The sequence below is a fragment of the Nomascus leucogenys genome, chromosome 4 (genome assembly GCF_006542625.1).
Source record: "Nomascus leucogenys isolate Asia chromosome 4, Asia_NLE_v1, whole genome shotgun sequence".
Taxonomy (NCBI): domain Eukaryota; kingdom Metazoa; phylum Chordata; class Mammalia; order Primates; family Hylobatidae; genus Nomascus; species Nomascus leucogenys.
This window is the reverse complement of record NC_044384.1, coordinates 15,631,767-15,657,244: the sequence shown is the minus strand read 5'-3', so window position 1 is coordinate 15,657,244 and position 25,478 is coordinate 15,631,767. Positions and strand designations below refer to the sequence as shown.

Genomic DNA, 25,478 nt, shown 5'->3' with positions numbered 1-25,478 from the left:
ATATGGGGATCCAAGTTACGTCATTTTCTTTCTCACAATTTATTTACTTGTCAGATTTATTATTATCATTGTAATATTTTCCCAAAACAAAAGTGTACATATGAAGTTTTCAGGAAAACTTTTGGACTATGAATTAGGGTAAAATTATGAAAATCAGCATCAAGTTATAAATTGTGAGGTCTACGTTCTGATTCTAGCTCTTACAACAGGAATTGAAACAATCAGGCTAAGCTCTCTGGGCCTGTTTCCTTACTTGTCATGAAGGAGTTAACAGATAATGTTTGCATTCGTTTGCTTGAGCTGCTGTAATAAAGTACCACGAGTTGGGGAGCTCAAACAACCAAAGTTTATTGTCTCATGGTTCTGGAAGCTGGAAGTCTGGAATCAAGGCATCAGCAGTATCGGTTCCTTTTGACCACTGTGGAGAACCGTGTTCCAGGCCTGTCTCTTTGGTTTGTCTGTGGCTGTCTCATCCTTGTGTCTTTTCACAACGTGTTCTCTTTGTGTGTCTGTGTCTTTGTCCAAATTACCCCTTTTTATAAGGACACCAGTCATATTGGATTAGGGCCCACCCTAATGACCTCATTTTAACATCAACAGCTTTGTGAAAACTATCTCCAAAATAAGGTAAATCCTAAGGCTCCGGGCATTAGGATTCCAGCATATGTTTTTGGGAGGCGGGCATAGTTTAACCCATAATGACATCTGACTTCTTTCTTTTCAGCTTGAACATTTTTTTAAGGCTATATATGTGCCAGTCAGTACCCCCGAGGGTTTTAGCGACAGAAACACAAATGTACATGGTTTTGGCATAAAGGGAGGAATTTGTTGACACAATCCAGGAACAGGGAATGACAGAGATGCAGCTCAGGCCCTTCAGTGTTGGCAGGGTGCTGTCTTCATTTGTTCACTTTGCTTTGTTTCCGCTTTATTTTCTTTCTTATTTTGAGACAGAGTCTCACTCTGTTGCCCGGGCTGGAGTGCAGTGGTAGGATGTCAGCTCACTGCAGTCTCCATCTCCTGGGTTCAAGTGATTCTTCTGCCTCAGCCTCCCAAGTAGTTGGGATTACAGGCTGCCACCACCATGCCTGGCAAGTTTTTGTATTTTTAGTAGAGACAGGTTTCACCACATTGGTCAGGTTGTTTTGGCACTCCTGACCTCCAGGCCTGCCTTGGCTTCCCAAAGTGCTGGGATTAAAGGCATGAGCCACTGCGCCTGGCCTATTTTCTTTCATTATAGATTGCTTTCCCACATAACAAAAGACTGCTGGCATTTTACAATTCTTCTGAGGGTGGGCATGGGGAGGGAGGGACGTGGAGGACTTCATTCAAGTTTGAATAATCAGCAGGGCTTGCATCTAATGGCCCAGCTCTGACCAGGTGCTTACCCCAGACTACCCCTTCTGGAGGGGCCTCAGGGAAGAATGTGGCAGTTGTGCCTCCACCTGCTCTTTCCCAGGAGGATGGTGTTTTAGGAGGTAGGCAGTTCCATAGGCTTTAACTGTAGTAATGCTAGTTAAAAATGTGTTTTCGTCCTTACTGATTATGCGTGTATGATACAGGACTTGTTTAGGTATCTGCCTTCCAAGTACAGATGAGGGTTTTCCACACTGGAAAAATCTTGGCTTATTGTATTAGTCCGTTCTCATGCTGCCATGAAGAAAACTTGAAACTGGGTAGTTTATAAAGGAAAGAGGTTTAATGGACTCACAGTTCCATATGGCTGGGGAGGCCTCAGGAAACTTATAATCATGGCAGAAGGCACCTCTTCACAGGGCGGCAGAAGAGAGAATGAGAGTGGAGCGAAAGGAGAAGCCCCTTATAAGACCATCAGATCTCATGAGAACTCACTCACTATCGTGAGAACAGCATGGGGCAAACCACCCCCATAATTCAATTATCTCCACCTGGTCCCACCCTTGACACCTGCGGATTATTACAATTCAAGGTGAGATTTGGGTGGGGACACAGAGCCAAACCCTATCAGCTGCGAAGGCTGAAATGAGTGGAAATTAAGTAATAGTCTGTGGAACACAGAGTAGATGGTGGGGCTGTCAGAAGAGACAATACGATGAAGGAAATTACAAGGTGGGAGCTTAGGAGCCTGGCTTGTGTGTGGCGCAAGTCCTCAGATTCTAGGCCTTGTTGTGCCTCAGGAAGGGAAGTAACGCAGCCTGAGAGGTGGTCCAGGACACAGGTGTAGGGCACGCTGGACTGAAGGACATGCTGGTTTGATCAAAGCTTATGTAAGACATGAGGATGAAGGATAGTGGTGCTGTTTGGTGCTCACTTGATTTGCCATTGCATTGGGTTGCATAGCATCCACCTGTACCCCTCCCCAAATCCATGTCTACGTGGAACCTATAGTGTGACTTATTTGGAGATAGGGTCTTTATAGATGTAATCAAGTTAAAATGCAATCCTATTGGATTCTCATGAGTCTTAATTAGTGACTGGTGTCTTTCTAAGGGAGAGGAGAGGGCAATCTGGACACACACACAAAAAGAGCCCCATGTGATGCTGAGGAGGAAACTGGAGTGAGGCAGCCACAGTCCAGGGGACAGCAAGCACTGCTGGCAACCACCAGAAGCTAGAAGAGGCAAAGAAGGATCTTTTGCTAGAGCCTTTGGATGGAGCATGGCCCTGCCAGCACCTTCATTTTTGACTTCTAGCCTCCAGAACTGTGAGAGAACACATTTCTGTTATTTTAAGCCACCCAGTTTGTGGCACTTTGTTAGGACAACCCTGGGAAATTGCAACAGATGTGGCACTGCAATTATGAGCTATAGTCTTTCTGTGTGTCTACTATTATTTGAATTTGATTCACCAAAGAATAATATTTTCTTAAAATGTTTTAAATAATGAGCACATATGTGGACAGAGATACCATATGTCAGAGGCTCACAACTTGTTTCAAAAGTAAAGAGTTGCACCACTTTTAAACAACTCAAATCCATAATTAAAATTCCGAAGTTGGGATTGGTGAGGAGGGATTCTCCTTTGCAAAGCTGTCTTTGGAGTCCTGCTATGTCACACTCAGAGAATTCCTGGTTTATACCTATGAGTTGTCAGAAATCCTAAACTTTCATTGTTAAGATCAGTTATGCATTGTTTAGAGAGGGACACCTATATGAATTTACCAAAAAGGAATTTATCTGAGAGTTAAACACAAGCCATTAAATAACATACACACACATACACACACACACACACACACACACACACAATATAAATCACTAGTTTTCCTTCTATCAACCACCCCCACCCTTTTTAGGAACTAAACTCCTTAAAGTTTTCTTTGTTTTAGAGTATTGCCTGATTTGGATGAGAAATATTAATTTCCTCAACTGAAATTCTTCAGATTGCCTCTCCAAATGTCAGTGCTATTGGGCTTTCCCTGGGAAAACAAAACAAGATTGCTGTCAGAGAAGCAGTTTGCAGATCAGCAGATCAAGTGGATAACAGAATCCAGGATGCTATTATTAGCTATGGAGAAGGCAGTCAGTTTGCAGATTACATAAGTGAGGGAAATGGTTGCATTCTGGGAATGAGGAAAGAAATGGAAAATTGATCAGTAAGAAAGATCCGGGCTGCTTTCTCATTACCTCTTTTCTTCACCACCAAAAAGGAAAAAAAAAAAAGTCCAGAATTGTGCTGTAGTCTTTCTGTCTGCCTACTATTATTTGAATTTGATTCACCAAAGAATAATATTGTCTTTGTTTAAAATGTTTTAAAGTTGATGATAAATCCTGAGTTCAGGTCAGTGGACACAAGTGAGAAGTAAAAAGTCAAGCACCTTATTTTGGAAATGTTATTTACATCACACTCTGGTTTTGCTGTGTTACAGCTTGTAGGATAGTTGACAGCCCTTTCTCAAGTTTCTGTGTATTTCTTCACAGTCCATAACAATCTGACTGTTGGTTTGCAATTTCTTTTCTAATGAGATTGTTTTGGCATGTGAAAATGCAGAGCAGCTTTAGTGCTACTCCGGGTTGTTTTCCTTCACCGTTTTTCTCATTTTGGGGGGCCTATTTTTTATTCAGCAACAGGTTTGGTGCTTCTGTGGTTATTTTCTAACCCTTGGCCATGGCATACTTAGTACTTAATTTCTGGCAGAATCTTTTCTGTTGCTTGTCAGCTTCTATTTTACTATCTGTGTTTTCTTAGTATATAAAGCTCAACCACCACTTACTGTTTTTTGAAGATAATGTTGGTTGTGCGCCTGGAACGACTTGAATAAACTTGCAATAAATGACCCTATCCAAATGAATCAAAGAGTATGTGCGGGGCACAGCCGATAACCAGTGCGTGGAGACAGTATCAGTAAAAACTGTCAGCTCCCCAGTAAAAACTCCCAGAACTGCCACAGGCAACTCCTCATAATAGAACTTTTGCAGGGAACAGTTTCTTTCCAATGACACTGCTTTTACCAGCCTCCAAACATTCTTCCTCTGTGTGCACTCCACCTCCAATCAAAAACTGAAATTCCAAATCAAGTCTGAAATACTTTTTAGCAAACAGCTCAATTCTTAATCTCCTGAAAATCAAGGAACCAGATCTTTAGCGAAAATACATTCACAGCAGCAGCTTCTAAACAAGGTTATCTTTACTTTCTTTCCTCAAAAGAGGAAAAGAATTATGTGCCTATTCGCATAATTAAGGACAAAGTGATGCTAGGTGAGGATACATTCAAATGAAGTCATGCCTGTAATCTGTAGGAAATGGGTCCTAGGTATAGCCTGATAAAATCCCTAGGAGAGCCACTTTGGTGCTCCTGGTTTGTGGTTAGATATAGCAGAGCAATCCTGGCAGTTTACTCTTTTTAGATGCAGCATTTTAGTAGTGCACTTGTTTAATTGAACAAATCAGTCCAGCATTGTCTGAGGCGTGCATCATATCTTTGGGTCAGGCAAGTTCAAGAGTCTTCCCCTGGAAAAAAAACAATGTAAATGTATGTGTATTTTAATCTTGAAAAATCACTATCAAATAAATATTAAAAGGTAAACGAAGACAAAAATCAATAAAGCAAGCAATAGGTAAGGCACAGGCATCGAGTGTAGATCTGCTGTTTATAACCAGTCCCTTCTCTATCAGGATGGATGGGTGCAGGATGGCAGGAAGCGGCCGCAGGTCTAGAAGTTATCCTTTTAACTTCCTAGAAACAACTTCCAAGAGTCTTGAGGCAATCCTTTTGAACATGTTATAGCATGTGGATCCTTTCTTCTCAACCTTCCAATAGCATCCCGTCTTCCTCAGAATATAGCTAAAGGCCTTACGATGACGCTCACATCATGACCCAAAGCCTCCATCCTCCCTCTTGCCCTCTTTCATGCTGTTCCAATGACACTGACCTTGTTTTTCTTTAAACACACAAAGACTGCTTCCACCTCGGAGCCCTTGGAACTGCTATTCCCTCGACTCAGGATGTGTGGCCCACAGACAGGCATGCTGCCCCTTTTCCCAATTCCCACTTTCTGTGACTCTGCTCATGTATCAGAGAGGCCTTCTCTGACTATCCAATCGGAATTACCTTGCGTTCCTCCTCCTCTTTACTCTCTGCTTTGATTTTCTTTCTTTCTTTCTTTCTTTCTTTCTTTCTTTCTTTCTTTCTTTCTTTCTTTCTTTCTTTCTTTCTTTTTTTTGAGACATAGTCTCACTCCGTCACCCAGGCTGGAGTACAGTAGTGTGATGTCAGCTCACTGCAACCTCTGCCTCCCTGGTTCAAGTGATCGTCCTGCCTCAGCCTCCCAAGTAGCTGGGATTACAGGCACCTGCCACCATGCCTGGCTCATTTTTGTGTTTTTAGTTGAGACAGGGTTTCAGCATGTTGGCCAGGCTGGTCTCGAACACCTGACTTCAGGTGATCCACCAGCCTTGGCCTCCCAAAGTGCTGGGATTACAGGTGTGAGCCACCACACCCAGCCTGATTTTCTTTAGAGTACTTTTCCCTACATGGTAGAGACCGTCTAAGTAGTTTCCTCTCTATCTCCCCAACTAAAATGAACGCTCCTTGAGGACAAGAGCTTTATTTTGTTGACTTCTTGATCCTACTGCTTAGAGCAGGGCCTGAGACATCCACATGGTCAACATGATTTTGTTGTTACTGCCGTGGTTATGTTATGCGATATGGCAAGAGAGACTTTGCAGATGGAATTAAGGTTGCTAATCATCTGACCTTGGGGAGATTATTTTTTATTATCTGGGTGTGCCTGATACAATCAAATGGGCTTCATTTTCTCAAAAATAGAAAAGGGAGGTAGGAGAGTTCATGGAGAGAGATGTGACCAGGGAAGAAAGACACAGAGAGATGCAGTGTTGTTGCTGGCTTTGCAGGGGAGGAAGGAGAGGCATCAGCTGGGTGTACTTTGGAAGCGGAGAGTGGCCCTCAGCTGTCAGCCAGCAAGGCGCTGGGAACCTCAGACCTAGCGCCGCAAGGAACCAAATTCTGCCGATAATCAGCCTTAATGATTAAAAAAAAAAAAAATGATTCTTCCCTGGAGCCTGAAGAAGAGTGCAGCCTGTGGACACTCTGATTTTTGGCCTGTGAAACTTTAAGCAGCTACTCAACTGAGCCCACCACACCTTTAACCTATAAAAACTGTGAGATAATAAGTTTATGTTGTTTTGAGTATGGATAAATAAAGAAAAAAAAATAAAGCATAAAATAAATCACCTAAGGTATATTTTGAGTTTTGAGATTTGATATCCAGAAAGAACCAAATGATTTCTTATGCTATCTGCTATTAGATGGAGAAGTAAAAAGTAAGGGTGTATGTACATAAGACATACACTCAAAAGCTGTGAAACTGAATAGGTTTTTTAAAAAGATTGCTGTTGAAAAAGAGCATGAATTCTCTTTTACTTAAAAGATAATTGTTGTAGAAAAAAGTGAAAATAAAAAAGGTGGAAAAAGTTGTTGGTTAATGTTTAAGTCTCAATTCCATCATTCGCAGGCCCAGTGACCATATGCAAGTCACCCAAAGTTGAGATAATGATAGTATCTACCTCACAAGAATGGTAAAGAAACAAAAAGACTGTGTATGTGGTAAAAACGTCATAAACTATAAGTTATTAAATATGATAACTCAACTCTCTTGTATGTACTGGAACTATTGTCCTTAGAAGAGTTCTTCGATTCAATTCTGATAATTCTGAGATGTTGATTTTTCAGAAGTGCAACTTTTCCCAAAACGCTTTGGTATGATACTCACGCATATGAAACAATGTACTTTAGCATTATATGCATACTTTAAATGAGAATATTCTCACTTCATGATTAATGTGAAAATGAGAAGCTAGCTCAAAATATTTATGGCATGTTTAAGGCTGATTAATCTTATGATCTTGAAAACATGATCATTTCACAGTTTCTAAGCTAAAATGGGATGTACATTATTGAGCTATAAAGGTCTTGGAATGAAATTTTCTCCTATATTCATAGTTGTGCAGGAACTAGCATAAGAAATGGCATTTTGCTGGCTGAGCTGCAGCTCAGACGCTGCTGTCTATGTGCACTGGTGAGTGGCAAGTTGGGGTGGCTCAACATTTTCCCCAACAATGTGGGCAAGTGTTTTAATCAGCATGGGGCTTCCACTTCATTACTGGAAGAAGAGAATGTAGTCTGTCTGGGTATGGAGACTAGGTTATAAAATGTTATGAAATTGAATAGGCTTTTAAAAAAGTTGTTGTTGAAAAAGAACGTAGATTCTCCTTTACTTGGAGAGGGATAGATGGATGCAGTGGAGTGGCTGGCATAGCATCTCCTTCCTGCCTGGCCTGGTGGGTCCAGGTTAAGTGAGGAATGAGGGTCCAATGCTGTTGGAATTGGATTCACCAGAGGATTATGAGCCTCTTGGCACAAGCAAGTAATAAAGTGATACAAAGTCAAAGAGGCAGTTATCCCCACCACTTCTAAATGGGCCTCTGGTGCTTGATGAGTCTCTGGAGACCAAATATAAGCATGAATTAGTGTTGCAGGGACCCCCGGGCACTGCTGGTGGGAACACATCTCAGAGCAGCCCTCGTGGAGCATGACATGCAAGACTTGGTGAAACAAAATCTGTGTCTTACACCGTGGCCACCCACGCCCAATTCCACTCCTTGTATATACACCATGGCCACCAGCGCCCTATTCCACTCCTTGTATATAACCCCAGGAACCTTGTATATAACCCCAGGAACCTTGTATATAACCCCAGGAACCTTCTCCATGTAGTAGAGAGTAGCTGAAAGCAACTTAGTGTTGAAAACTAGGAGAATGATTAAGTAAAACGAGATAGATGCATGCTATAGAATAACACCAATCACTCAGAAGCAATGGGTTATATGAACATACTGCAACATCAATGAACTTTCAAAATAGTGTTCAATTTTAAAAAGTTAGAAACAGAATAGAAACTATAATTCATTACCATTAATGGAAATAAAATCATTGCATATTTTAAAGGATCAAATATACCAAAGCACACCAAGCAAAGTGGGTGCCATGAGGGGAAGGGAAAGAGAGTGGGAGTTAAAGCTGTAAGAGTGAACAGTGATGTCAGCATTATGAAACCAACCAGTAAAATTGGAGCTGAAGAAATATATCTGGTTATGTGGTTATAATATAATTTAGTCCTTTATTTAAAAATGATCTACTTGTCTTTATTTGATCTAAAAATGATCTACTTGTCCTTATTTTGTCTAATTATGATTCCCTCCATTTGCTTGCCAAATCTGGATGGATTGTAAGAGGTAAACATAAGATTAATAAAGCACCAAGATGACACTAAATACCTGTTGATATCTAGCTGGCAGTCTTGATTTCCTTATACAGTAGTAGATGGCCTAGTATCTGAAAAGCATTGATGGTGTGTGTGTGTGTGTGTGTGTGTATATATATATATATGTATACCATCAATATACATATTATATAGTAGTAGATGGCCTAGTATCTGAAAAGCATTGATGGTGTGTGTGTGTATATATATATATGTATACCATCAATATACATATTATGTATGTATATATATGTATACATATATATGTACACACACACAGAGATAATTCTTAATTCAAACATGCCAGAAATTTGGAGAATTTTTGCAAATACAGGTGAATTTAAAAGGTAAGAAGTATTCTGTTTCCTGAAACACCACAAATTTCTCCTCTTTGTGCATTACCTACAGTGCTTGCTAATTACACAAAGAAGATTTGCCTCTTTATCAAATTCTTTTTATGCCCTCTTTGGCTTCTTGAGGCCAGCGCTGACTGGAAAAGAAGAAACTGGCCTTCTATTAATATCTACCTTGCTTATTTTTTTCCGTCCCATAAAGAGATTCTTATAAAGGAAGTTGACTGGAGTTGGTGAATTATTTATGCTCTTTAGAATTAGGTTTTGTTGCCAATCGCCTTATTTGTTTTACTTTCTGAGGTAGACAGAATAGTGGCCCCTAAAGATGTTCACATCCTAATCTCTGGAACCTGTGAATATGCTACTTTACATGACAAAGGAGAATAGGGGCATTAAGAAGATGGAATTAAGTTTGCTAATTAGGGAAATTTAAAATAGGAAGATTATCCCAGCTTAACCAGGTGGGCCCAATGTAATCACAAGTGTTTTTAACAGTGGAAGAGAAAGAGAGTTCGGAATTAGAGGGAGATTCAGGCTATGAGAGAACTGACATAGAAGAAGAAAAAAAGGGGCCATGAGCCAAGGAATGTGGGCAGCCTCTAGAAGCTGGAAAAAGCAGGAAAATGCACTTTCCCCTGGAACCTCCACAGGAGAATGCAGTGTTATTGAAACCTTGTTTTTTGCCCAGTGAGACCTGTATCAGACATGTAATTTACAGAACTGTACATTATTAATGATTATTATTATATTTTTGAGACGGAGTTTTGCTCTTGTCGCCCAGGCTGGAGTGCAATGGTCTGATCTCAGCTCACCGCAACCTCTGCCTCCAAGGTTCAAGTGATTCTCCTGCCTCAGCCTCCTGAGTAGCTGGGATTACAGGTGCCCACCACCACACCCAGTGTAGGGAGACCACCTGAAACTATTGCTATGGAATAAAAGATGAGATGCTCCTGATTATTGTAAATACAAAATTGCATGCAGGATTGTGTAAAGACAATGCCAGGTTGGACTGCCAGAACAAGCCAACAGCACGTTATGTGCTTCCCCCTGCAGAGAGTCTACGAATGGATGTGCAGTCAGGGAGGTTTCACATCACCAAGATTCCTATCCCAGAAAAGCAGATGTTCATAGCTCTGGGAATGGAATGCGACCCTCGTGGAGAGCCTATAAATGGACACATGGGGGGCACCTGTCCATATGGATAAGATAGGGCTATAAACGCCCTCATCTTGCCACAGCTCTTCTAGGCCTCTTTAGGGTTAAGGCATACTCCCTTCTGAGAATTTCTGGTCTAACAGGTTGTCTAGCTTCACCTCCTGTTTCCATGGATTGTTTGTAACCAGCTTTTGTTGCAATTGTTACTGCTGATTAATATCTTGCTAATCATAGATTATGGAAAGATTGTGTTTCTGTTTTAAGGCTCTGTTAGAAATTACTGACGCACACACTATATTGTAAATTCTTATCTCTGTACACTGTACTTCTACATACAAATGTACTGTACTTCTACATACAAATGTTATGTTAAAGAATTACTTCATCCCCATGTGACCATCTCACCTCATAATTAAATGACCCTAAATCCCTCACTAATCTACCCCCACCCTCACTAAACTTAATAATAAATGCTAGTATATCCAGTGCATTGTTGGCACCACGAGACCAGAAGGCGGTGACCCCCCTAGACCCAGCTTTCACTATCTTGTGTGTGTCTATTATTTCTCAACCTGCCAATCCGCCTGGGAACAAAGAGCATTGTGGGCTCCTGGCCAGATCCTGCAATAACCCAGATAATCTTTTTTTGTATTTTTAGTGGAGACAGGGTTTCAACATGTTGGCCAGGCTGGTTTCAAATTCCTGACCTCAGGTGATCCACCTGCCTCGGCCTCCCAAAGTGCTGGGATTACAGGCATGAGCCACCGCATCTGGCCAGAACTGTACATTATCAAAACTGTGTTGTCCTAAGCCACTAAGTTTGTGGTAACTTACAGCATTGGAAGAAAATTAATGAAGTCTCTGGGTTTTTGTTGTTATACAGGCATAATCATATGCTTACATAATGATATACCCTCAAAGTTAGGTTAGCAATACCTATTGACAACATTTCTCTTTTTGTAGGGTCCACTTGTTTTTGAAAATCATTAATTTTTGGACTCACAAGATAGATTGTGGACAAAGCTGTTAGAAAAATGTGGGGTACTTATTAGTCATTCCAAAAAGAAGAAAAAAATGTAAATATTAATATTTTATGGAAAGAACAAACCACAGGCTATCTTAGTAATTAAAAAAAACTCTGAAAGACAATTAACTTTTTATTTTAAGTTAATTTCAAAGTTTTAGTCAGCACTGAGTTAATTTTGTTCAAGATTATCTAGTGGTCAAAATAAGTTATGGTTGGTGCCTGGATTAAGAAAGCTTTTTCAGAGTAGTAGTATTAGACAAATATGTCCACCATAGCACAGATTGATTATAAAGAAAGCTAATTTGTTTAGAGAATGGAATGTCCAAAGATGACAGTGTGACCATCCCAAGAAACAGCTCCCATTATGAATTTTTAAAACTGTAACCATATTTTATATAGTTGGACTGTGTATGTGTGTGTGTAAATATGCAATGAAAGCTTATGACTAGTGAGTGTGGTTGTAAGAAGTAGCTTAAGTGACCAGCATTCCTTCTAGGTTGAATACCAGGGTGTTGTGGCAACCAGAAAAATAGAGATGTGAGAGATTTGATCGACCTGGTGCCCCAACAGTCATCCCCAAGTGAGACAGCCAGACATAACCAGCATACATTGCAGAACACCTGACCAGCTCCCACCAGCGGGGCTTCTGTGGGCAAAGAAAGATTTAGTTGACCTTTCCTAAGTTTCTGTTAAAGTATCCATTAATGGAGAAGAATTGGAAAGCATTAAGATGCCTACATCTTTCCAAACACTAGAAAGTAGAATGCTGTATTTAAGCAGAGACATGCTTTAACACATGCTGTGGGGGACTAGAGTAATGCAAGTGCTGAGAATTTCTCTAGCAGACTTGGACCTAGGTTGAGAGGGGAGGTTTAAGTGTGTGTGTGCGTTTATTATATTGAACCACTGTTAATAAGCAGTGGATCTCCTGCTGAAAACTAAAGGGGATGCTTTTAGTTCAGCTTCACATATTAGCAAGTCAATTTGTATGTTTTTTAGAATGTTTCCTTTTTTAACAGAATTATTTTCTCACACTACTTTCCCAACTTTTTCTTCTTCAAAAAGTACACATACAAATTGCATAATGGAAAGCTATGTATTTAGTGTAAAAGAATCATAGAATTTACTTGAGGTCCAATAATTTTGAACACCTCCCCCAATGCCACATGAAAATTTTGGAATATTTAAGCATTTTGTGTTTGCCATGGTAGTACAATCTCAGCATTATTCATTCCCTTCAGAAAATGAAAACTCATAGATATCTTTAATTGGATACCTTATAAAGATTATAGCAAATGGGTGTGGTATTTTTATGTGGCAACGTAAGAATTTTAGCCATCAAACTAGCACTATTCTACAGTAATGTTAAAGGTGGATGAAGTATATTGAATGAGTTTATGTGAGTTAAAGTATTGAAGACATTTACATAAATTTGCATGTATGTAACACTTTCTCTAAGAAACTCCACAACGCTATATCTGCTCTATCTTCTGTTTTTAACATTGCGAGTAAATTGGACTCAAAATTTACTGATCTGTACAACTGATACACAAATACATAACTATATTTCTTGTAACTCATTTCATCTTGTTCACCCCTATTCTGGCTGAAAATGTCTGGCTTTGTCCACCAAGGATGGACAAAGTCCATCTCAGTCTCTCTTGAATTAAAATGTGCCAGCTTGAGTTAATTACTCAGTATTATAGTTGTTCTCGCCCTTTCTCCCACATTGCACTGGGATGCAAAGGGAAATCTACAGAATATGATGACGTGGATTGATAGGTAGAGGGGGTCTGGGGGAGGGAGCTGCTTAAGTGACTACAGCTGTCATAATTCATAATTGATTTTCTCATATTGGTCAAGGACCAAGTCTCCTGTGTGAATTCAGCCTGCATCTTGCCCAGGTTGGTGCAGCTGGTTTTGGCCTTTTACAATGAAGTCCTTTTGTCCCTATACTTGGTGACCAGTGAACACCATTCACAATAGTACACATTCTTTCTGGGACATCTGGTAACATCATAGGGAACCATCTCGGATGTATGTTCTTAGATGCTGTGCTGACCACGGGGCCCCTAGGAGACATGGGTTTTCCAGGTCTTTCAAGGGACAAGGGATCTTCCAGGTTGTGTTCAGGGAAGTAAGAAAGAAGTTTCCTATCTAGGATCTCCACCCAACCTCAAATGTTCCTGGAAGTCTTTATTGCAGTCTCTCTTCTGAGATTCGGTTCAGAGGGAAGAGAGGAGTGTAAAGCCTAACCTCATGTCTCTCTCTCTCTCTTTCATGCCTCAGCATCTGAACCTATAGTGACCAGAAGAAATTTCTTCCTCTAGGGTGCAAACTTTCCTTATCTCAGATATCTTTATGTCTTTTCAGTAGGACTAACTGTAAAACTATGTTCAGATGTGTAAGCTTTGCTCTTAATAAGAAAAATGCATTTTTTTTTGCTTGTTATATAATCATCCCACATACCTTTAAGCAAGCCAGGCTTGCAACTCACTGTCTTATAAGGGAATTTAATGATGTCTAATGAGGACTCCAAAGCGGAACAAGGTTCCCTTTCTCTAGGCTGTCTCCAAAGAAGTGGGGAAGGAAAGCAAGGTGGGAGGTTATCTCCAGATTTAGGCTCTTTCTAAAAAGTTGGAAGGAAAAATATCTTTATCTTTCTTGGCTATTCTTTTTCTTAGAGCCACACTTGAGGTTTTCTACATACAGTGGCCATAAGGTGGCTGTTGGTTGATGTGTTTTACTTTCTTTTTCTTCAAAGTTATAAGTAGGGAGAGAGTCTTTTTACAAGTACCGTGTGAAGGGCAGTCTTATTCCTCCGGTGTGGTCAATCTTAGGCTTTCAGGATGCCTCAGCTGGTTTCAGTGGTCCTGGAATCTGAGTTGGATGCAAGGCAGGCTGGATTTGTACTTGTGCCACTCTGTGAGTCACTGGCCAATCTGAGAAGTAGCACTAGGGAGAAACTAACTCACAAGAAAGGGACCTTGACAGACTAAATTGGAGACAAGTTCACAGGAAAGGGGCGTGGAAATCAGAGTCCATCATTTCCTGGACCAGCTCGCAGGTGGGCTTCAGATGGCTGTTGAACTGAAGGGGCAGGAATGTTCTGAGAAGTTAAAGGAACATAGTGCAGATAGCTACATCAGCTAACAAAATATGTCAACCATACTCCCCTTCATGGCCACTGGTGGAAGGAATCCATGAGTTGAGTGCCTTGTAAAATGTTTCCATAATCTCTTGGGGAGTGGCGGGAATGAATTTCTCACCATGGGATGGAAAGAGCCATCCACTAAAGACACCACTTGTGAAAAAGCGAGCACTCAATTCACCCCTTAGAGCAGGGAGCCTTTATCTGAAGTCATTGAACTTCTGGGGAAACCATCGATGGCAGCCAGGGTGATTTCTCACACAAGCATGTGTGCGTGTGCCTCTGTGCATTTTCTCAGGAGAGATTCTGGGGCTTTCAGCAGATTCTCAAAAGAGTCCCTCACTGCAAAATATCAAGGGCCATTAGATGAATGGAAATGTTGTATTAACAAGTAACATAAAGCTTGATGCATAACCCTTTTCTCTTTCCCAGAAATTCCAGTCAGACAGAGCAATGTCACTGATCACAAAGTTCATTTCTGTTTTCAGGAATCCCTTTTGTGATAAAACTCATATAAAAATGTCCACTTAAAAGAGAATAACAATAACAAACCACAACAAAAGAGAACAAAGTCTTGTCTTGGTTGTTTTGTGAATACTCTTATAAGGACATTTACTACCAATAAGCAAAGAATGGAGAATATCTTTAAATCACTGACATTCCTTATAGGGTGTCCAGCTTTGGAAATTCATTTGTGAGCCAAGAAGTGTGTGCGTGAGGATGAGCAGTGGCTTGTGATGAATAACTTACTGTAAAGGGCAAGTTTCAGTGAGGAATTAACGATTCGTCCTCAGGAGGACTTTATTTACTATTAAAAACCTGAGTGCCTTTTGCTGTTAGCAGGCTGATACTTAGAGGCAAATTGATTCTCTTCACAGAATTTCCCGACGGTCCCAATAAGCCTATTAAGCACTCCTGGCCTTACCTTCCTTGGTTTAGTAGCTGCTCTGCCATGGTCAGCATCGTTCTCTCTGCAGCAATTAGTGGCAATAAGTGGGAGCTCGCACAATTGATGGTGTAATATGCCTGGACAGTGTGCAAGCAGCAGTTATGAAATGCTTCACCAAGCAGAGCTCTTGTACTCAATGCCTCCCTCCCATCAGTTTTTCAGGTAGCAGAGCCTAATGAAGGCACGCAGCAGGTGGTGCAGGGACCTGAGGAGCTCCGGTGCGGAGCTTTCTGTCCTGGTCAGAAGGACCAGACTTTGCTTAACAGGCCTGCTATGGATCCCTTCATCTACCACCCCAACTGACGCAACTCAATTAAACCTGAAAAGGTTTTGAAAAAAAAGAGGCTTTTCCGTCTCTCGCTTACAGTGTTTTTTTATTTCTGGCATTCCTTCTTGATTTTTTTTTTTTTTTGGACTTTCCATCTCTCTGTTTAATAGTCCCCATCTGTTCCTGCATGTTTTTCCATTAGAATCTCTAGCATATTAATCCTAATTGTTTTAAATTCACAATCTCATAATTCCAACATCCCTGCCTTATGGGATTCTAGTCCTGATGCTTGCACTGTCTCTTTAGGATTGTTTATTATTATTATTATTATTATACTTTAAGTTCAGGGATACACGTGCAGAACGTGCAGGTTTGTTACATAGGTATACACATGCTATGGTGGTTTGCTGCCCCCATCAACCAGTCATCGACATTAGGTATTTCTCCTAATGTTATCCCTCCCCTAGCCCCCCATCCCTCGACAGGCCCTGGTGTGTGATGTTCCCCTCCCTGTGTCCATGTGTTCTCATTGTTCGTCTCCCACTTATGAGTGAGAACATGCAGTGTTTAGTTTTCTGTTCCTGTGTTAGTTTGCTGAGAATGATGGTTTCCAGCTTCAGGGTTTGTTTGTCTGTTTGTTTGTTTGCCTTTTAGTATGCCTTGTGATTTTTTGTTGCTGTGTTGAAAGCTGACATGATGGATGGGGTAAAAGAACCAAATAAGCCTTTCATGATGTGGTGGGAAGGTGCATGTGGGTGTGTGTTGGGGGTGGGACATTCTATAGTCTTATAATTACATCTCCACTTGTGCCCTGGGCTGTGAACTTCAGAAGTGCTTGTCAGTCCCCCTCCTCCACTCCCACAACTTTAGGTGGGACAGGATGGCTTAAGTGGGCTGGAATTGTTTTCCCCTTTTCCAACAGCGGGAGGTAGAATTGGGTACTTCCCATCTCCCAGGTCAGTTAGGGTCTGGTTAAAACTTCAATAGTTTAAGGTCTGGTGAAACAGTTTCTCTTGCGGGCAGGCCTTGTTAAGAAGAGCAGAATACTCTGGAATATTTTAAAATGATTATCTTTCCCCTCTCCCTGCCAGAAGCATGAGTAGGATTTTCTGGGATTTTCATTGTAAGGACCTAGAGGAGCTCCCAGAGGTAAAATTTATAAAACCGTCAACCAGCCCCTCTGCCCCCCCCAACCCCGCCACTTCTATGTTTGGGCTCCCCTGGAGTTTTTGACTCTCAGACTTGTCCATACCAAGCCTCCAGCAATTTGTCAGTTACAATTTGGGTTTGGTGTCTACGGTGGTTTCGTGCGTGGGTTTCTGCTCTGGTAAGCTATGATTCTGTATATCTGCTTGTCAGTCTCAAATTTTGGGGACTGTGGCTTGCCTTGTGACCTCACTTTTCTGACAGATCTCGGAAGGTTGTTAATTGTTTAGTTTGTTCAGCATTTTACTTGTCGGGATAGAGCGATGACTTCTGAGCCTCTTACAAGCCCACAGGAAACAAGAAGACTGACTTATTTGAGTACAAAAATTTGGAAACCTTTCTCTGCTATAAAAGGAACCTCTCTAAGCATTTCCAGTATCCTCATGGTTTAATTACTCAGTATATGCAGATGATTCTCTATATTATATCTCTGACCCTGACTCTCTACTATGCTATATATTCACGTGTCCATCTCGCTACCAGGTTGGTATATTTGAATAAGCAAACCTCAGACTCACATGTCCACAGCTGCAGTCAATATTTCCTTGTCCCTATTCTGGGATCTTTACTTGCCTCCTGCTCTTCTTATAGCCTCTGTGCTCCCAATCGGTGGGGCTGATATTTACCCAGTTCTCCATGTTAAGAAAATAACAACTTATCTTTCCAGACTGCTAATCTCTCACTGTCCCACATCCAGGCAATGAATAGGACCTGCTGCTTTTACTTCCTGAGGGTTTCTTGGATGCATTTCCCATCTCCACACTATTACCATGGTTTTAGCTCGGGCCATGTGGACCCATTCCTGGGTATTGTAAAAGTCTTTTAGGTCTCCATACGTTCAAAGTCACTCTTATGTAATCTCCTCCACACATTACACAGAGTGTCCTCTCCACAGCTGCACACTGCAGAAGTCACCAAATTTGGTTACTTATTCTTTTCCATTCCACTGTACTCCATTCCACTGTACTGTGTTCCTTTTTAAGATGTTATTGTGTCTCGTTAATTAGGACAGCATAGTCTGATTTCCTCCTCATAGAACTAGTAGCAGTTTCTCATTCTTTCTTGGTCCCTAGTCCACGCCCCTCTCCTTCAAGTGATTGGTCCTCATTGCAGCCCACCTGTAAATCTGTGTAGGCTGATGGCCTGAATGCCTTCTCAGACTGCACACGCAGGCTTTTGTGCAGCTGCCATTTACACGCTCACGGATCTGAATTATCTTTAGCACAAATGTCTTTGCTGAAATGCAGCTGTGCCTATGACTGGAATTCCAAATACAATATGGCCCAAATTGAGCTCCCCACTTTGTCCCCAGTCCCACTTTTCTTTCTGTTCACATGTTTCCTGTGGTAGAGTTAGCATTACCAACCACCCACTTGCCCAGGTCAACATACGCAGACCCATACCCAGTCTTCTTTTTACTTTAGCTACAGTAATTCCCTGGGCAATCACCTCTTGTCCCCATGGTTCTAAATATTATCTAAGTGCTGATAGATCCAGCCTGGAACTCTTTCATACATAACTCCCTGCTTAACACCTCTACTTGGTGGGCAAATCATACTTACCATTTTAGTATTCTTTAATACTACTCCGCCATTACTCCTTCCCATCTTGGTTAATGGTACCATCCTCCCATGTCTCTGGCTCAAAACAGAGGAGTCCAACTTGATACCTCTTGTTCTTACTTCTCATACTCATTCTATCAGCCCATCATATCAGCGTTGCATATCCTGAATTCTAAACCAAACCACTTCTCATCATGCCTCCTGCTTCTACTCTAAGTCATTTGTTTTTACCTGGATTACTGGAGTGATCCCTTGATTTGACCTCCTGATTCTACTCTTATTCCCCATTCCGCCAATAAAATGCCCAGAGAGGCTAAAGAGAATTTTTGAAAAAAGAATATCAACTTGTATCATTTTATTGCTTGAAATCCTCAAATTGCTGCTCATTAAAATTAGATTACAACACAAATTCATTACCAGGACCTAAAAATCTATGGCTCTGGCTTCTGCCTACTCACTCTCCCCACTTGTTTACTCTTCTCATTTACCTTTGTTCTCACTCTTGAATAGGTTATGCTTTTTCTGACCTCAGGGACTTGGCATAAGCTTTTATTGATCCCAGAACACTCTTTTCTAGAGACTTGCATGACCCTTTCACACCATTCAAATCTTGACTCAAATGTCCTGTTTTAAGAAACATATGCCTGACCTACGAATCTAAGGAGGCTTTGCAATCCTTTCCAGCTATTTATTACGTCATTGTACTGCTCATTTTATTCCTAGCCCTGGCTACCTTCTGAAATAATCTAATTCACTGATTTGTTTATGCAGTTAGTATCTGCTTCTCACCAAGCCCATCTTCCACTGGGACATAAACTACGTAATAACAGGAATTTTGCCTAACTTCTTCACTATTTTATTTTTAGGCCCTAGAAGCTTGGAGAGCATGTAGTAGATTCTCATTAAATACTTGTTGAATAAATTTAAAAGTATACAACTTCATTTTCTTTCTCTTTCAAATCTAATGTGCATTTCATTAAATCCTGTTTTATCATCTCTTATGTATTTCTGACAGTGGCTCACCTCTCCAGCCTCATTGTTCCTAACACAGTTTAGGTCTCCATCATCTCTCCTCTGTACTGCTGAAATAACCTTATTTTTCTTGCCCACAGTTATACCTTCTCTGAGCCAATTCCTTAAAACTTAACCAGAGTAATCTCTCTACGATGCAAACTTATTGATGTTTTTGTGTAGCTTAAATTATTTCATTGGCTTACCATTGCTTTCAGGATAAAATCTGAACTCCTTTGTATGATTTCCAAGGGGTCCATGATCCAATCCTTGCTTAATCCTTCTCTCTCCCTATCTTGATCTTTGACCTTTCCTGGTTCCTAGAAAAGTGTTCTCTCTTGAATATGGAGCAGAGAATGCATCTCTTCTCTCCACTCTTCCTTCTCACCTTTCTAGTTCTAAATGTACTTCAAATCTCACCTGAGCAGGCACCTCCTTCAGAAACTCACCACTGACAAGCCATTGCTGTGCTGAATACTTCTTCCATAAGTGAGCACAAATAACTTTGTTTCTTCTATCTTAGAAATTAACACTTGATATTCTAATTATATCTATCTAAAAGAGTTTAGTAGTTGAGAATAGAGACTCCGGTGTTGGACAGAGTGGGTTCACATTACCTGAACAGGCAGCCCTGGCCTTGCTGGCCTCTACTCTCCAGAAAACCCTCTAGTCATTTTCACCCCCTTCCTTCCCCTCTATCTTCATGACTCTCAACCCAAGTGTTATGGGCCCAGAGTGAGGGGGGTAGGGCGCTTGTGCAGGATATTTATTTCTTGGAGGATGGTGGATAAGAGACCAAGTATGGAGGAGGGCATCCGTGGTGACGAGGGCGGATTTGACTTAAATGTGCTATGTCCAATGAGCGACTGAATGTGCTATGTAATATTAAGGATGGACAGTACTAGTCAATATCCCTGGGGGGCTGGGTGTTATGTGGGGGCTAGAGTTGATGTGTTACCTGTATTTTTGAATACCCTGTTTAAGATGTGCCAATCAGCTTGTGTCTTTTTGCGCATATCATGTTGTATCTTTAGGATGTCTAGAATTTTTCTCTTCTATCTTCCTGGAATGCTTTCTCTACATTGCTTTCCCATGCAACATATTATCTCTCTTTGAAGACTTTTCACATATCTGGGTAAGTCCACACCAGGACTTCATGGTACATGCAAATCATCTATTGAAATGCTCATCTTTCTTTATAGGCAAAACCTCTCAAGAGTAAGGACTATGTCTTATTCATTTTTATATTCATCAGGCTCAGTGCCGAGCACATGCTAAATGTTCATTAAATGCCAGTTGAACAAAGAGGGGAGAGAAAAAGAAAATAACTCGAAGTATAAGGTGCTTTGCCAGATGTTTTGCATGGAAGAAGGAAGGAGATTTAAACAACAGGGAATGAAATTCTGCTTTATCTTTCCTTCATTCTTATGAAAATACTAGGTTTTCTATTTCTATTTTTTTTTTTTTTCCTGAGATGGAGTTTCGCTCTTGTCACCCAGGGTGGAGTGAAATGACACGATCTTGGCTCACCGCCATCTCCCCCTCCCAGGTTTAAGCGATTCTCCTGCCTAAGCCTCCTGAGCAGCTGGGATTACAGCCATGTGCCACCATGCCCGGCTAACTTTTGTATTTTTTTAGTAGAGACGGAGTTTTACCAAGTTGGCCAGGCTAGTCTTGAACTCCTGACCTCAGGTGTTCCACCTGCTTCGGTCTCCCAAAGTGCTGGGATTACAGGCGTGAGCCACCGCAACCAGCCCAAGGTTTTCTATTTCTAAATGGATGCAATGAATTCATTTGTAAAGATCATCATGGGTACTTTTCCCTCCTGCACCCTACATGGTAGTTGGACAAGTATTTGTGTTAGTCAGATTAGTCTATAGTATTAGGGACACTTGTCACCAATATTTATCTTGTGAACAGGCCTTGCTGCCTTCCTTCCAGCTTATCTCATCCTCTTCTCTCCTTCCTGGTTTGGGTGCATCTCAGATTTGCCACTCTCCTCTGCCTTTAAGGCGTCTGAGTGCGGAACTCTTCTGACTTTCCTATTTCCATTTTCCAGGTTGCACAGAATACAAAAAGTGGAAGGCTGAATAAAAAATAAGGTACAGACACAGTTCCTCAGAACATTGTTAGAAGTTATAGTTGATTAAAACTGGAAAATATTACTTGTAAAAGATTGTCTACTCTGTGGAGAAAAGGTCCAGAATGTGAATTCATAAATAACTAAAATGAATAATCTCATTTCCCATAAGGGACAGATAAAAAAATGGATTTTTTTTCCCCTTAAAGCAAGTCAAATTGCAAAGAAGGAAAATAGGACCAATTGTTAATTTAAATGAATGCTCAAACTATTACAATTATAATGCATTTCTTTAAAAGAGTTAAATATTTCCGAAGGATTACAGATTAAGTTTATTTTCAAACCTCTGTTCAGATAATTTATTAAGTAGAAGGTGTCATTTAAATAGGAATTACTATTTTTTACACTGTACTGAGAGTTTCTTTTTTTTTCTTTTTCTTCTTTGGGTGCTGAAATCACACCAGTTGATTCTAGATTGAACTTTCAGAAAAGTTTCTCTAAATGCAAACACCCTTTTAAAATAAAAGAGCTGAAAATGTGGTTTGAGAGATTGAGCCAGTAAGATAGATATTGTCACCTGCCTGGTGTTGCCTTTATTAACTACATTAATAAATGTTTCTCAAATGTAAGAAAACATTGTAAATAAACTGAGACTTAAAATTGTCAGCTCTTAACGTCTGGTGGGGCTGGGGCTAGCTATATTCTAGAATTCAAAGTTCTGAGCATTCTTAGTCTCGGTAAATATTCAAAATTACATTTTGAAAGAACTGTATGCTATTTAAATACAATGAAGTGGAATGATTGGCAAATCATTCATGCCTACACATTTTCTTAAAGAACGAATAATCTACCTTCCTCCACAGTCATCTTCCTATTCAAGAGTTAGGAAAAGTTGTTCTGTACCTCATAAAACTTTGCATGTGAATAATTACGTCTATCAAACTGTGTATGTGTTGTTTCTATAAAACCTTGTCTATCTGAGATTAGTAGCAAAGATGCCTTAACACGTATGAATGAAGCATGACCTGCTATGAACGTTCTCACAATCAGACTGCTTCTAGAAACCTGATTATCAGCTGGTTCATTGAAGTGACTCTATTGATCATGTATGCAGAACATTGATAGTGAATGAAATAAGTGACAACACCTATTCCCAGAGAATCCAGAATGCTTATACTTTAAGTGACTTCGGAGTTAAATTGGGCTGCTTCTTTGCGATCAAATATCCCTGCATTCCTCTTCCATATTCTGTCAAGTCAGTTAACTTTTCCTGTGCTCTGCTTCTCACATAGTTTTTTTGTGAAATGACACAAAATATCTCCATCATCGCTTTTGGATTATTAATAATTGTGGGGAAGGAAATGTCAAAACCTAGAGGGCAGACTGGGGGCTCTCAAACCATTCTCAAAGATTCCCTGATCAACCCACAAAGAAACATGCTCTACATTTTAGGATATTCAAAAAATAGTGAAATCTGACTATACTTCTGGATATTTTTGAAACTGCTTTTCTTTTGGAAAATCTTTGGGAAGAGGGGCTTCTCCAGCTCAAGTTCACATTTTAAATATTCATTAAAAAGTGGTCTTCAGGCCAGGCGCGGTGGCTCACGCTTGTAATCCCAGCACTTTGGGAGGCCGAGGCGGGCGGATCACGAGGTCAGGAGATCAAGACCATGATGAAACCCCGTCTCTACTAAAAATACAAAAAATTAGCCGGGCGTGGTGGCGGGCGCCTGTAGTCCCAGCTACCCAGAGAGGCTGAGGCAGGAGAATGGCGTGAACCCGGGAGGCGGAGCTTGCAGTGAGCCGAGATTGCACCACTGCACTCCAGCCTGGGCGACAGAGCGAGATTCTTTCTCAAAAAAAAAAAAAAAAAAAAAAATACCAGTCTCTTCCAGTATAATGTTATAGTTTTATCCCCATTTGTAGGAATTTATGGTCTAATTATTCCTACCGCATATTTGGACAACTGATCAAAAGGACCCCATTCTCTTTACTGGCAGCTCGTGTTCAAGTGACCTCACTGCTTTCTGATGACCCCCACTGGCTATGCCACATTTCTGGTGCTGAATGGATGCACAACAAGTCGGTACTCTTCTGGGCTTCGATGGAGTTGTTCGATTTGAAAAGTAAAGCGGTACTTTAACGGTCCCTTCAGTTCTCACACTCAGTGTTTCACTACTTGTCCTGTTCTACCTGGCTTGTAATCTATCCTAAAACCTCCTGACATTTCTAGATGATGGAATGAACAATCCTGTGTATGGCTTCCAAATTGAAAACTCAGAACTCAAGGCTCTGGTTTGAAGTGGCCACAGTTCATCTCTGGCCTTGACAAGCCATTTGTTGGCCGTGGAACTCATTACTTGAAAGAGATTTGCTATAGCTCCCGTTATGGTGCCGTTAGAAGAAATAAAGATCTCTTGCCTCACTTCCAATACTTCTTTTATGGTAGCAGCAGAAATCTTGATTTCATTGGCTTATTTGTGAGAGATCTGACCCATCTCCCAATATGCATTCTGTTCTGGGTCTGATGGATGAAGAGTCAAGGCCCCTGCCTTTTGCTCTCCTTCCTGGGTAATAAATGTAGCTTACTGTGTCCACATGCCAGAGATGTAGGCGCCAGCAGGGCAGAGAGGGACACAGGACATTCAGCACAGAGTTCATGCGCTCTGTTTCAGGATAATGCGTTTTTGACTGCCAGGTGTAATCTTCACTCCTCTTTCTTGCAGCCCCCATCTCTCCTCTCACTCCCTATCCTAGATTTTAGGTGGTTATACTTTCCTATGAATCCTCAATTTTTCTTTTGTTTTTGAGCCTAGTACACTGAACATTTCTTCTCATGCATAAAAGATACTCTGGAAACTCCCACCACGGCTGCATAAGTATTTATTTATTTTTATTTTTTGAGAATCAGGCGCCGAGGTAGTGCCTTCAAGAGACAAGCATTTATAGTTTTGTTATATGATTTGGTTCAGTTTTTATCTCCCATACTGTTTGTTTTTCAGGAGCAAAGAGGGAATTAAAGATATTATAGAAAGAGAGCTTCCCTTGGTGGTTAATTTTAGGTATTTTGTGAATAGATGAATTGGATGGGCTTTTGAAAGGAAATAGAACTAAAAGAAATAGAATAAATCAAATATAGATCAGGTGCTAGAAAATTTGTTGCAAAGATGATCTAATACTGTTGATCACTAATTTTAAATTAAATGCAATCCTGATATGAAACTGATAATTTAATGATAAAGTTTCTATATTTTGATTTAAGATACCAATATTTCCCTTACAGTCAAAAGAAATCATTTTAATCACTTGAGTAAATTGCCTAAATTGTATATAAATCAGGCAAGTAACAAAACATTTTTGCATTATTTTGTGGTTTTACAAGTTACTTTTCTCCGACATAGCACTAATGTTTTGATTTCAAAAGTTAAAGTGAGGAAATACAGGTGCTTTATCGTAACATGATAAATTTTAAAAATGCATTTTGTTTAGAATATAAGAAACTGATGAGTAGGTTGCAAAAATTTTCTCCCATTCTGTAGATTGCCTGTTCACTCTGATGGTAGTTTCTTTTGCTGTGCAGAAGCTCTTTAGTTTAATTAGATCCCATTTGTCAATTTTGGCTTTTGTTGCCATTGCTTTTGGTGTTTTAGACATGAAGTCCTTGCCCACGCCTATGTCCTGAATGGTATTGCCTAGGTTTTCTTGTAGGATTTTAATGGTTTTAGGTCTAACATTTAAGTCTTTAATCCATCTTGAATTAATTTTTGTATAAGGTGTAAGGAAGGGATCCAGTTTCAGCTTTCTACATATGGCTAGCCAGTTTTCCCAGCACCACTTATTAAATAGGGAATCCTTTCCCCATTTCTTGTCTTTGTCAGGTTTGTCAAAGATCAGATAGTTGTAGATATGCGGCATCATTTCTGAGGGCTCTGTTCTGTTCCATTGATCTATGTCT

The 25,478-nt window shown here is 40.5% G+C and overlaps 1 long non-coding RNA gene and 1 other non-coding gene across 2 annotated transcripts in view; one reads left to right on the top strand and one right to left on the bottom strand.

The window, feature by feature from the left end:
• Nucleotides 1–14,347, bottom strand: part of LOC100602285 — a 68,976-nt gene extending 54,629 nt beyond the window's left edge. The window contains exon 1 of the transcript XR_004029558.1: nt 14,092–14,347. This is a non-coding gene — a transcript (uncharacterized LOC100602285). The remainder of the gene's footprint in view (nt 1–14,091) is intronic.
• Nucleotides 1–25,478, top strand: part of LOC105739640 — a 316,721-nt gene that overhangs the window by 30,502 nt on the left and 260,741 nt on the right. The gene's annotated exons all lie outside the window — the stretch shown is intronic.